Below are 12,986 nucleotides of genomic sequence, written 5' to 3' on the forward strand. Positions count from 1 at the left end.
GCTCAGCTTTTGAGGAGGAAAGTACTTGGCTAAGAAAGCCGTGACCAGCTTATCCTAAGAGTTCAGGCTGTCTTTGGGTTGAGAATCCAACCATAATCTAGCTCTGTCTCTTACAGCAAAAGGGAAAAGCATGAGCCTGTAGACTTCAGGATCTACTCCATTAGTCTTAACAGTATCACATATCTGCAAGAATTCAGTTAAGAACTGAAAAGGATCTTCAGATGGAAGTCCATGAAACTTGCAGTTCTGCTGCATCAGAGAAACTAATTGAGGTTTCAGTTCAAAGTTGTTTGCTCCAATGGCAGGAATGGAGATGCTTCTTCCATGTAGATTGGAATTAGGTGCAGTAAAGTCACCAAGCATCTTCCTTACATTATTATTATTTTCGGCTGCCATCTTCTCTTCCTGTTCGAAAATTTCTGAAAGGTTATCTCTGGATTGTTGTATTTTAGCTTCTCTTAATTTTCTCTTCAGAGTCCTTTCAGGTTCTGGATCTGCTTCCACAAGAATGTTCTTATCCTTGCTCCTGCTCATATGACAAAGAAGAAGGCACAGAAAAATAATAATAATAATAATAGAGATCCTTTATACCACAGTATAGGGATCCCTTTGTGAGTGGAAGAAAAGAAGGGGAGACAAAGAATGTGATGTAAAGGAAGAAACACAACTGTACGGATGGAAGAGATGTGAGATGAGATGTTAGGATATGAATGAATAAATAGAATAGGATGGGGGAGGGATAATTTTCGAAAATTATTTTGAAAAAGAGTTAGTGATTTTTGAAAATAGTTTTTGAAAAATGTTTAGTATTTTTTTCGAAATTTTTTTTTTTGAAATAAAAATTAAAAATAATTAGTAATTCATTCATAATTTAAAGAACATTCATACAAAAACTTGGTGCACGAATTGTGAATCACACTTTTCACAACGCGTACCACTAACCAACAAGTGCACTGGGTCGTCCAAGTAATACCTCACGTGAGTAAGGGTCGAATCCCACGGAGATTGTTGGTTTGAAGCAATCTATGGTTATCTTGTAAATCTTAGTCAGGAAGTCAATTATGTTTATCAGTTGAATTGCGAATAAACAATAGAGCATGGATTAAAGGTTACTTGTTATACAGTAATGGAGAATATGTTGGAGTTTTGGAGATGCTTTGTCCTCTGAATCTCTGCTTTCCTCTGTCTTCTGATTCACGCACGCACGTCCCCCTATGGCAAGCTATGTGTTGGTGGATCACCGTTGTCAATGGCTACCTTCCATCCTTCCAGTGAAAACTACGCTCACGCGCTCTGTCACAGCACGGCTAATCACCGGTTGGTTCTCGATCCGGTTGGAATAGGATTTACTATCCTTTTGCGTCTGTCACTAACGCCCAGCCTTCAGGAGTTTGAAGCTCGTCACAGTCATTCAATCCTTGAATCCTACTCGGAATACCACAGACAAGGTTTAGACTTTCCGGATTCTCATGAATGCTGCCATCAGTTCTAGCTTATACCACGGAGATTCTGATTAAGGAATCTAAGAGATACTCATTCAATCGTATATAGAACGGAGGTGGTTGTCAGGCACGCGTTCATGGTTTGAGGAAGGTGATGAATGTCACGGATCATCACCTTCATCACAGTTAAGCGCGAATGAACATCTTAGATAGGAACAAGCGTGTTTGAATGGAAAACAGAAATACTTGCATTAATTCATTGAGACACAGCAGAGCTCCTCACCCCCAACAATGGGGTTTAGAGACTCATGCCGTCAGAGAATACAAAGTTTAGATCTGAAATCTCATGAGGTACAAAATAAGTCTCTAAAAGTTGTTTAAATACTAAACTAGTAGCCTAGGGTTACAAAATATGAGTGGACTATGATGGATGATGCAGAGGTCCACTTCTGGGGCCCACTTGGTGTGTGCTGGGGCTGAGATTTGAGTGAGTCACGTGCAGAGGCCATTTGTGGAGTTGAACGCCAGTTTTTATGCCAGTTTGGGCGTTCAACTCCAGTTTTTGATCCTATTCTGGCGCTGGACGCCAGAATTGGGCAGAGAACTGGCGTTGAACGCCAGTTTACGTCATCTATCCTTGTGCAAAGTATGGACTATTATATATTGCTGGAAAGCCCTGGATGTCTACTTTCCAATGCAATTGGAAGCATGCCATTTCGAGTTCTGTAGCTCCAGAAAATCCAATTTGAGTGCAGGGAGGTCAGAATCCAACAGCATTAGCAGTCCTTTTTCAGCCTGAATCAGAATTTTGCTCAGCTCCTTCAATTTCAGCCAGAAAAATACCTGAAATTACAGAAAAACACACAACTCATAGTAAAGTCCAGAAATATGAATTTTTCCTAAAAACTACTAGAAATAGACTAAAAACTAACTAAAACATACTCTAAACTATATGAAATTATCCCCAAAAAGCGTATAAAATATCCGCTCATCACAACACCAAACTTAAACTGTTGCTTGTCCTCAAGCAACTAGACAAATAAAATAGAAGACTAATAGGTTGAGAAGCAATAATATCTCAGAGTTTTTGATTGAAGCTCAGATTCTGATTAGATGAGCGGGACTAGTAGCTTTTTGCTTCTGAACAGTTTTGGCATCTCACTTTATCCATTGAAGCTCAGAGTGATTGGCATCTATAGGAACTCAGAATTCAGATAGTGTTATTGATTCTCTTAGTTCAGTGTGATGATTCTTGAACACAGCTTCTTTATGAGTCTTGGCCGTGGCCCTAAGCACTTTGTTTTCCAGTATTACTACCGGATACATAAATGCCACAGACACATAACTGGGTGAACCTTTTCAGATTGTGACTCAGCTTTGCTGAAGTCCCCAATTAGAGGTGTCCAGAGTTCTTAAGCACACTCTTTTTTTTGCTTTGGACCTTGACTTTAACCGCTCAGTCTCAAGTTTTCACTTGACACCTGCACGCCACAAGCACATGGTTAGGGACAGCTTGGTTTAGCCGCTTAGACCAGGATTTCAGTCCTTTAGGCCCTCCTATCCACTGATGCTCAAAGCCTTGGGATCCTTTTTAATTGCCCTTGCCTTTTGGTTTTAAGGGTTATTGGCTTTTTCTGCTTGCTTTTTTTTTTTTTTTCTGCAAGCTTTGTTCTTTGCTGCTTTTTCTTGCTTCAAGAATCATTTTTATGATTTTTCAGATTATCAATAACATGTCTCATGTTCATTATTCTTTCAAGAGCCAACATATTTAACAGTCTTAAACAACAAATTCAAAAGACATATGCACTGTTCAAGCATTCATTCAGAAGACAGAAAGCATTGCCACCACATTTAACCAATTAGAATTTGTTTTATTTAAACTCGAAATTTTATTGCTTCTTATTCAAAAGATCTACTATTTTATTCATGTTTAATGATGATGAGAAAAATAAACTATAGCTTAATTGGAGATAAAATCAAATAGATACTAATTACTATTATATGACTTCTAAGGTAAACTTTTTATAAGGACACTGTCACAGAGTTAAGGCAGAAATTGGAAATTAACAACCTTTATTCTGGGGGTATGGGAGTTCCTCTGATCCTTGGGAGGCTTGGTATCACAGAAGACTTTTGGCGCTTCAGTTCCCTTAAGTCACGTCCCTACTCCTCTTGTTCTTTAAGCATATGGGTCAGCATTTGACTGTGTTCCTTCTGTTGTTTTATTATTTGCTCCATAGCTTCCTGTATCTTGGTGACAGACGTCTCAAGATATTCCCAATATTCCGCTTGAGGAATCTCTGGGAGGAATTCCTGTGCTCTCTTCTTGATATGTTCCTCCTGTGCTTGTTGTCTCTCCATTGATGCTTTGGTGATTGACTTTTCAATTAGGATATATTCAGTTATTCCCATCTTGACTCCAGCGTCCTTGCAGAGCAGAGAAATCACGCTTGGATAAGCCAACCTGGCCTCTCTTGAATTTTTGTTAGCAATCTTATAGAGCTCTGTTGAAATCAGCTGATGAACCTCCACTTCTTTTCCCATCATGATGCAATGAATCATCACTGCTCTTTTAACTGTGACTTCAGAACGGTTGCTGGTGGGCAACAGAGAACGCCCAATGAAGTCCAGCCATCCTCTGGCAACTGGTTTGAGATCCTCCCTCTTGAGTTGATTTGGGATGCCCTTTGTGTTGGTGGTCCATCTGGCTTTAGGGATACAGATGTCCTCTAGAATCTTATCCAGGCCAATGTCTGCTCTCATCATCCTCCTGTTGAAGGAGTTTGGATCATCCTTTAGCTGCGGTAGCTTTAATATCTCTCTGATCTTGTCAGGGGTGGTATGAACAATCTTTCCCCTGACCATGGTCCGAAATTCGTAGCAGGCTGTTCCAGATAGTCTTTGCTTGTCAGTCTGCCACATATTAGCATAGAACTCCTGGACCATGTTCCTTCCTACTTTCATTTCAGGATTAGCTAGGACTTCCCAGTTCCTGATTCGAATTTGCTCCTGGATCTCCGGATATTCATCTTCTTTCAGATCAAATCTCACTTCCGGGATCACTGATCTCAGACCCATTACTTTAAGATAATGGTCTGAATGTTCTTTAGATAAGAACTTCCCTTGATTCCAAAGTGGTTTTGGAACGCTCTCTTTCTTGCCTCTTGGAGTGGATTGTTTTCCTTTGGGAGCCATGATCTTAGTGATCTCGGATAAACACACCAAACTTAGAGGTTTGCTTGTCCTCAAGCAAAAGAAAAGAAAGGAGAGGGATAGAAGGAGATCGAGGTGCACTTGTTGATGGAGGAGGGGGGAGGCCGAACCCAATTTAAAGGGGTGGGGGGTGGATTTTCGAAAAATTGGAAGAGATAAGATAAAAAGATTGAGTTGAAAAAGATAAGATAGAAGATATAGTTTGATTTTGAAAAGATAGGATAGATTTTTGAAAAAGATAAATATGGGTTTTTGAAAAAGATAATATGAAAAAGATATTGAAAAGATTTTAGGGTGAAAAAGATAGATTTGTTTTTGGAAAAGATTTGAAAAGAGTTGGATTGATTTTGCAAAGAGGGTGTGTGCTTATGAATTAAGATACATTTGATATTCTGAGGGTAGGATTTTTAGAAATCAGGGTTCTTGACATGTTTATGTAAATAAAATCATGTATTGAATCATAAAATTATAAATTAGAATGGAAATACGTGTGGGATTACTGGATTTGGCTCCTCCCTGTCCTCCTGGCATTTGAACGCCCAAACACTGCCTGTTTTGGGCGTTCAGCGCCCAAATGCTGATCTCCTGGGCGTTCAGCACCCAGTTGCTGCCATTCCTGGCGTTCAACGCCCAGTGGGTGGCCATTTCTGGCGTTGAACGCCCAAATGCTACCATTAATGGCGTTCAGCGCCCAGTGGATGCCCATTTTGGGCGCTGAACGCCCAAAATGCCCCTTTACTGGCGTTTTCTTGCCATTGAGCTCTTTTACTCTGTTTTGTGTGCCGAGGTCTTCTGTAAATGATTATTTACCTTGTTGTCAATGAACTCTATATAAAAAATAAAGATAGAAATAGGGCAAAATGCTTAGAGGATTGTTGCCCCATGGCTGGGTTGCCTCCCAGCAAGCGCTTCTTTATTGTCTTTAGCTGGACCTTGCTGAGCTTTTAATCTAGCTTCAGCCTTGAGCATTCTTGCTCAGTGTTTCCTTCAAGATAATGCTTGATTCTCTGTCCATTGACAATGAACTTCTTATCAGAATCAATATCTTGAAGCTCCACATAACCATATGGTGACACACTTGTAATCACGTATGGTCCCCTCCACCGGGATTTCAGTTTCCCGGGGAATAGCCTGAGTCTAGAGTTAAACAACAGGACCTTCTGTCCTGATTCAAAGATTCTAGATGACAGCTTTCTGTCATGCCATTTTTTTTTATTTTTCTTTATAAAGCTTGGCATTTTCGAAAGCTGTGAATCTGAATTCCTCTAGCTCATTTAGCTGGAGCAATCGTTTTTCTCCTGCTAATTTGGCATCTAAGTTTAGGAATCTGGTTGCCCAGTAGGCCTTATGTTCCAGTTCCACGGGCAAGTGGCATGCCTTACCATACACGAGCTGGTATGGAGAGGTCCCTATAGGGGTCTTGAATGCTGTTCTGTAAGCCCACAGAGCATCATCCAAGCTCCTTGCCCAATCCTTTCTACGGGTATTTACTGTCCGTTCCAGGATTCTCTTTAATTCTCTGTTAGAGACTTCAGCCTGCCCATTGGTTTGTGGATGATATGGAGTGGCCACCTTGTGGCGAATTCCATACCGAACCATGGCAGAGTAAAAAAAAAGCCAAGATGAAGCAAAATAGGATACAAACGGCGCCAAAAACCCTAAACCCTAAACCCCGGCAACGGCGCCAAAAACTTGGTGCACGAAATTGTGATGTCCAGGCTCGAACAATCCCTGGTAATGGCTCCAAAGCTTGGTGCTTTGATCTTAATTCATAATTGTCACAACTTCGATACAACTAACCAGCAAGTGCACTGGGTCGTCCAAGTAATACCTTACGTGAGTAAGGGTCGAATCCCACGGAGATTGTTGGTATGAAGCAAGCTATGGTCACCTTGCAAATCTCAGTCAGGTGGATTTAAACATGATACTTTATTAGATTAAAATAAACAATAAAAGGGATAGAGATACTTATGTAGATTCATTGGCAGGAATTTCAGATAAGCGAATGGAGATGCTTTTCGTTCCTCTGAACCTCTGCTTTCCTGCTATCTTCATCCAATCAGTCTTACTCCTTTCCATGGCTGGCTTTATGTGATACATCACCACTGTCAATGGCTACTTTCGGTCATCTCTCGGGAAAATGATCCAATGCCCTGTCACGGCACGGCTAATCGTCTGGAGGCATCACCCTTGTCAATGGCTTCATCTTATCCTCTCAGTGAATAATATGCTCACGCACCCTATCACGGCACGGCTATTCATCTGTCGGTTCTCGATCATGCTGGAATAGGATTTACTATCCTTTTGCGTTTGTCACAAACGCCCTGCAATCGCGAGTTAGGAGCTCGTCACAGTCATTCAATCATTGAATCCTACTCGGAATACCACGGACAAGGTTTAGACTTTCCGGATTCTCTTGAATGCCGCCATCATTCTAGCTTACGCCACGAAGATTCTGGTTAGGAGATCTAAGAGATACTCATTCTAGCTTAATTCATGTAGAACAGAAGTGTTTGTCAGGCACGCGTTCATAAGGGAGAAGGATGATGAGCGTCACACATAATCATCACGTTCATCACGTTCTTGGGTGCGAATGGATATCTTAGAAGAGAAATAAGAAGAATTGAATAGAAAATAGTAGTACTTTGCATTAATCTTTGAGGAACAGCAGAGCTCCACACCTTAATCTATGGAGTGTAGAAACTCTACCGTTGAAAATACATAAGTGAAGGTCCAGGCATGGCCGAGATGGCCAGCCCCCTAAAACGTGATCAAAGGATCATAAGGTAATCCAAAGATAATCCAAAAGATTAGTAAAAGGTCCTATTTATAATAAACTAGTCACTAGGGTTTACATGAGTAAGTAATTGATGCATAAATCCACTTCCTGGGCCCACTTGGTGTGTGTTTGGGCTGAGCCTGAGTGTTTCACGTGCAGAGGCCATTTGTGGAGTTGAACGCCAGTTTCTGTGCCAGTTTGGGCGTTCAACTCTGGTTTTGGATCCTTTTCTGGCGCTGGACGCCAGATTTGGGCAGAAGGCTGGCGTTGAACGCCAGTTTACGTCGTCAATTCTTGGCCAAAGTATGGACTATTATATATTGCTGGAAAGCCCTGGATGTCTACTTTCCAACGCAATTGGAAGCGCGCCATTTCGAGTTCTGTAGCTCCAGAAAATCCACTTTGAGTGCAGGGAGGTCAGAATCCAACAGCATCAGCAGTCCTTTTTCAACCTCTGAATCTGATTTCTGCTCAAGTCCCTCAATTTCAGCCAGAAAATACCTGAAATCACAAAAAAACACACAAACTCATAGTAAAGTCCAGAAATGTGAATTTAACATAAAAACTAATGAGGACATCCCTAAAAGTGACTAGATCCTACTAAAAACATACTAAAAACAATGCCAAAAAGCGTATAAATTATCCGCTCATCACAACACCAAACTTAAATTGTTGCTTGTCCCCAAGCAACTGAAAATCAAATAGGATAAAAAGAAGAGAATATACTATAAATTCCAAACTATCAATGAAACAGAGCTCCAATCATATGAGCGGGACTTATAGCTTTTTGCCTCTTGAATAGTTTTGGCATCTCACTTTATCCATTGAAGTTTAGAATGATTGGCATCTATAGGAACTCAGAGTTCAGATAGTATTATTGATTCTCCTAGTTCAGTATGATGATTCTTGAACACAGCTTCTTTATGAGTCTTGGCCGTGGCCCTAAGCACTTTGTTTTCCAGTATTACCACCGGATACATAAATGCCACAGACACATAATTGGGTGAACCTTTTCAGATTGTGACTCAGCTTTGCTAGAGTCCCCAATTAGAGGTGTCCAGGGTTCTTAAGCACACTCTTTGTTTTTGCTTTGGACCTTGACTTTAACCACTCAGTCTCAAGTTTTCACTTGACACCTACATGCCACAAGCACATGGTTAGGGACAGCTTGGTTTAGCCGCTTAGACCAGGATTTTATTCCTTTAGGCCCTCCTATCCACTGATGCTCAAAGCCTTGGGATCCTTTTTATTTGCCCTTGCCTTTTAGTTTTAAGGGTTATTGGCTTTTTCTGCTTGCTTTTTCTTTTTCTCTCTCTTTTTTTTTTTTTCTGCAAGCTTTGTTCTTTGCTGCTTTTTCTTGCTTCAAGAATCATTTTTATGATTTTTCAGATTATCAAATAACATGTCTCCTAGTCATCATTCTTTCAAGAGCCAACATATTTAACATTCTTAAACAACAACTTCAAAAGACATATGCAATGTTCAAGCATACATTCAGAAAACAAGAAGCATTGTCACCACTTCAATATAATTAAGCTAAGTTCAAGGATAAATTCGAAACTCATGTACTTCTTGTTCTTTTGAATTAAAACATTTTTCTTTTAAGAGAGGTGATGGATTCATAGGACATTCATATCTTTAAGACAAAGTTACTAACTACTAATGATCATGTAATGAAGGCACAAACATAGATAAGCACATAATATAGAAAACGAAAAACAGAGAAAGCAAGAACAAGGAATGAATCCACCTTAGTGATGGTGGCGTTTCCTTCTTGAGGAACCAATGATGTCCTTGAGCTCTTCTATGTCTCTTGCTTGTCTTTGTTGCTCCTCCCTCATTGCTTTTTGATCTTATCTTATTTCATGAAGCATGATGGAGTGCTCTTGATGTTCCACCCTTAGTTGTCCCATATTGGAACTCAATTCTCCTAGGGAGGTGTTGATTTGCTCCCAATAGTTATGTGGAGGGAAGTGCATTTGAGGCATCTCAGGGATCTCATGGAAGTGAGCTTCTTGCGCCTCTTGAGCTCCATGAATGGGCTCTCTTGCTTGCTCCATCTTTTTCTTAGTGATGGGCTTGTCCTCTTTGATGAGGATATCTCCCTCTATGTCAATCCCAGCTGAATTGCATAGGTGGCAAATGAGGTGAGGAAAGGCTAACCTTGCCATGGTGGAGGACTTGTCAGCCACCTTGTAGAGTTCTTGAGGTATAATCTCATGAACTTCCACCTCTTCTCCAATCATGATGCTATGGATCATGATGGCCCGGTCTATAGTAACTTCAGACCGGTTGCTAGTGGGAATGATTGAGCATTGAATAAACTCCAACCATCCTCTAGCCACAGGCTTGAGGTCCAATCTTCTTTGTTGAACCGGCTTGCCTTTGGAGTCAATCTTCCATTGAGCTCCTTCTACACATATGTCCATAAGGACTTGGTCCAACCTTTGATCAAAGTTGACCCTTCTTGTGTAGGGGCGTGCGTTCTCTTCCATGTATGGCAAGTTGAACGCCGACCTCACATTTTCCGGACTAAAATCTAAGTATTTCCCCCGAACCATTGTAACATAGTTCTTTGGATCCGGGTTCTTACTTTGATCATGGTTCTTGGTGATCCATGCATTGGCATAGAACTCTTGAACCATTAGGATGCCGACTTGTTGGATGGGATTTGTTAGAACTTCCCAACCTCTTCTTTGAATTTCATGTCGGATCTCCGGATACTCATTTCTTTTGAGTTTAAAAGGGACCTCAGGGATCACCTTCTTCTTGGCCACAACATCATAGAAGTGGTCTTGATGGGCTTTGGAGATGAATCTTTCCATCTCCCATGACTCGGATGTGGAAGCTTTTGTCTTCCCTTTCCCTCTTCTAGAGGATTCTCCGGTCTTAGGTGCCATCAATGGTAATGGAAAAACAAAAAGCTTATGCTTTTACCACACCAAACTTAGAATATTGCTCGCCCTCGAGCAATAAACAAAAGAATAGATGAAGAAGAAGAAGAAGAAATATGGAGAGGGAAAGGGTGATGTGGTTCGGCCAAGAAGGGTATAGAGGTGTTGTGTTGTGTGAATTTGGTGAAGAATGGAGGGCTTTATATAGGGAAGGGAAGGGGGTATTGGTTCGGCCATATGGGTGGGTTTGGGTGGGAAATTGGTTTTGAATTTTGAAGGTAGGTGGAGTTTATGAGGTAGGTTTATGGGGAAGAGTGTTTATGGGGTTGTGTGAAAGAGAGTGGTGAGAAGAAGTGAGTGGAGGTAGGTGGGGATCCTGTGGGGTCCACAGATCCTGAGTGGATCCTGTGGGGTCCACAGATCCTGAGGTGTCAAGGTATTTACATCCCTGCACCCATTAGGCATGTAAAAATGCCTTTGTATCCAACTCTGGGCGTTCAGCGCCAGGTTGGTGGCCATTTTGGGCGTTCAACGCCCATCTGTGTGCCATTTCTGGCGTTGAACGCCAGAACCATGCCTGTTCTGGCGTTCAGCGCTCAGAAGCTGCCCATTTTGGGCGTTCAGCGCCAGAACCATGCTCTGTTCTGGCGCTGAACGCCAGACAGATGCTCCTCCAGGGTGTGATTTTTCTTCTGCTGTTTTTGATTCCGTTTTCAATTTTTCTCCTTATTTTGTGACTCCACATGATCATGAACCTAAGAAAACATGAAAAACAATAAAAATAAGAATTAGATAAACATTGGGTTGCCTCCCAACAAGCGCTTCTTTAATGTCAATAGCTTGACAGTGGGCTCTCATGGAGCCTCACAGATGTGCAGAGCTTTGTTGAAACTTTCCAACACCAAACTTAGAGTTTGGATATGGGAGTTCAACACCAAACTTAGAGTTTGGTTGTGGCCTCCCAACACCAAACTTAGAGTTTGACTGTGGGGGCGCTGGTTGACTCTGCTTGGAGAGAAGCTTTTTCTGCTTCCTCTCCATGGTTGCAGAGGGAGATCCTTGAGTTTTGAATACAAGGGAGTTCTCATTCCATTGATGGAATATTTCACCTCTGTCAACATCAATCACAGCTCTTGCTGTGGCCAGGAAAGGTCTTCCTAGGATGATGGATTCATCCTCTTCCTTTCCAGTATCCAGGACTATGAAATCAGCAGGGATGTAAAGGCCCTCAACCTTTACTAATACATCTTCTACTTGTCCATAAACCTGTTTTCTTGAGCTGTCTGCCATCTCTAGTGAGATTTTAGCAGCTTGCACTCCATAGATTCCCAGTTTCTCTATTACAGAGAGGGGCATGAGATTTATCCCTGAACCAAGGTCACACAGAGCCTTAAAGATCATGGTGCCTATGGTACAAGGGATTATGAACTTTCCAGGATCCTGTCTCTTCTGAGGCAATGTCAGTTGATCCAGATCACTTAGTTCATTGATGAACAAGGGAGGTTCAACTTCCCATGTATCAATGCCAAATAATTTGGCATTCAGCTTCATGATTGCACCAAGAAACTTGGCAGTTTGCTCTTCAGTGACATCCTCATTATCTTCAGAAGAGGAATACTCATCAGAGCTCATGAAGGGCATAAGGAGGTTCAATGGAATCTCTATGGTCTCTAGATGAGCCTCAGAGTCCTTTGGTTCCTCAGAGGGAAGCTCCTTATTGATCACTGGACGTCCCAGGAGGTCTTCCTCCTTGGGATTCACGTCCTCTCCTCTCCTCAGAGGTTCGGCCATGGCGCTTATGTCAATGGCCTTGCACTCTCCTTTTGGATTCTCTTCTGTATTACTTGGGAGAGTACTAGGAGGGATTTCAGTGATCCTTTTACTCAGCTGGCCCACTTGTGCTTCCAGATTTCTAATGGAAGACCTTGTTTCATTCATGAAACTTACAGTGGCCTTAGATAGATCAGAGACTAGATTTGCTAAATTAGAAGCATTTTGTTCAGAGTTCTCTGTCTGTTGCTGAGTTGATGATGGAAAAGGCTTGCTATTGCTAAACCTGTTTCTTCCACCATTATTAAAGCCTTGTTGAGGCTTTTGATCCTTCCATGAGAAATTTGGATGATTTCTCCATGTTGAGTTATAGGTGTTTCCATAAGGTTCACCTAAGTAATTTACCTCTGCTATTGCAGGGTTCTCAGGATCATAGGCTTCTTCTTCAGAAGATGCCTCTTGAGTACTGTTGGATGCAGCTTGCATTCCATGCAGACTCTGAGAGATCATATTGACTTGCTGAGTCAATATTTTGTTCTGAGCCAATATGGCATTCAGAGTATCAACTTCAAGAACTCCCTTCTTCATAGGCGTCCCATTATTCACAGGATTCCTTTTAGAAGTGTACATGAACTGGTTATTAGCAACCATGTCAATGAGTTCTTGAGCTTCTGCAGGCATTTTCTTTAGGTGAATGAATCCACCTGCAGAAGTGTCCAGTGACATCTTTGATAGCTCAGATAAACCATCATAGAATATATCCAGGATGGTCCATTCTGAAAGCATGTCAGAAGGACACTTTTTGGTCAACTGTTTGTATCTTTCCCAAGCTTCATAGAGGGATTCACCTTCTTTCTGTCTGAAGGTTTGAACATCAGCTCTAAGCTT

At 41.5% G+C, this 12,986-nt stretch overlaps 1 non-coding gene across 1 annotated transcript; it reads left to right on the forward strand.

Moving 5' to 3' along the window:
* Nucleotides 1-12,878: 12,878 nt before the first annotated feature.
* LOC148578088 (small nucleolar RNA R71) lies at nt 12,879-12,986 on the forward strand. The gene has a single exon (XR_015903307.1). It is a non-coding gene; the product is annotated as a small nucleolar RNA R71 (small nucleolar RNA).

This window comes from Arachis ipaensis, chromosome B1 (assembly GCF_059453495.1).
Source record: "Arachis ipaensis isolate K30076 ecotype BB chromosome B1, ASM5945349v1, whole genome shotgun sequence".
NCBI classification, from domain to species: Eukaryota; Viridiplantae; Streptophyta; class Magnoliopsida; order Fabales; family Fabaceae; genus Arachis; species Arachis ipaensis.